The following is a 1,649-nucleotide window of genomic DNA, read 5'->3' on the forward strand; positions in this document are numbered from 1 at the left end:
TGACCGTTGAGACACGTGTCAGTTCCTTAGTGACCCAGGGTCATTTCGGACAAACCAGGTCGGGTTGCCAAGTGGCTATAAATAGCCCACCCCCACAACCATAAACGGTTGGCTGCTCAGATTTCAGTGCACGACTTTTGTCGTTTGAGAGCAACCCACCTCGAAGCCTTTGAGAGAAAATTCCTAGTGAGGAGAAAACCCATAACCACCCAGAGCCAGAGCAAATTGGGCATCACTTGAGTCTTCTTGTCTGTGTGATCTGAAGACTTATTACACTTGAGGACTGTGAATCCTCCAGACGGTTAGGCGTCGCGTTTAGAGCATCCAAGAGACATTGTGGATTGCCAATGAACGAAGTTTGTGAAGGTTTGGGAGTCTACCTTGAAGACTTACCAGAGTGATTGGGCGAGGACTAAGTGACCTTAGCTCAAGGAGAATACGGTGAGGACTTGGTGTCCTGGACTGTGTGTTCAGGACTGGGTGTCCGGGACTGTGTGTCCTAAGGTTTAAATACCTAGCCGCTCCAACCAGACGTATAGTTGTCACAGCAACTGGAACTGGTCCAACATATCATTGTCTTCAACGAGTCACTGGTTTCATCTTCACTTCCTTTTCTTACTGTTACACATTGTGAAGCCATTGCATGCTTGCTTTATCTCTTGTCTTCACAACGTGTATGTATGAACTGTTTGGCTTCATAACTTCTTCCTACCTGATCCTTATTACACTGCAGTTGTTTGTCATTGTGCTTTCACTCTATTGAATACATGACCATGGCTGGCCTAGTGTAATCTAACTTCCGCTGCATAGTAAAAGGCATAATCTTCGCTGTTTGTCTTCATAACTCTCACGTATTGAAGACTTTCATAAATATCGCCTATTCACCCCCCCTCTAGTCGATATAACGCACTTTCAGTTTGGATATCGCAAGTGTTCCGGGTAAAATCGGGATTTTACCGGAGTACCGGGAGGTTACCGGAACCCCCCGTGAATCAAATGGGACTTAGTTGGCCTAGGTGGAAGAGAGGAGAGGAGGCAAGGGCTGGCCGCGCGCCCCTCCCCCTAGTCCGAATAGGACAAGGAGAGGGGGGCGGCGCCCCCCTTCCTTCCTTCTCCTCCACTCCTTCCCCCTTAAGTCCTAGTCCAACTAGGAAAGGGGGGAGTCCTACTCCCAGTGGGAGTAGGACTCCTCCTGGCGCGCCCTCTCCCTTGGCCGGCCACACCCCCTTGCTCCTTTATATACGGGGGCAGGGGGCACCCTAGAGACACAATAATTGATCATTGATCTCTTAGCCGTGTGCGGTGCCCCCCTCCACCATAGTCCACCTCGATAATATTGTAGCGGTGCTTAGGCGAAGCCCTGCGTTGGTAGAACATCAACATCGTCACCACGCCGTCGTGCTCACGAAACTCTCCCTCAACACTCGGCTGGATCGGAGTTCGAGGGACGTCATCGGGCTGAACGTGTGCTGAACTCGAAGGTGTCTTACATTCGGTACTTGATCGGTCGGATCGTGAAGATGTACGACTACATCAACTGCGTTGTGCTAACGCTTCCGCTTTCGGTCTACGAGGGTACGTGGACAACACTCTCCCCTCTCGTTGCTATGCATCACCATGATCTTGCGTGTGCGTAGGAAATTTTTTGA

This window comes from Triticum urartu, chromosome 5A, assembly GCF_056163025.1.
Source record: "Triticum urartu cultivar PI428250 chromosome 5A, HENAU_Tu73, whole genome shotgun sequence".
NCBI classification, from domain to species: domain Eukaryota; kingdom Viridiplantae; phylum Streptophyta; class Magnoliopsida; order Poales; family Poaceae; genus Triticum; species Triticum urartu.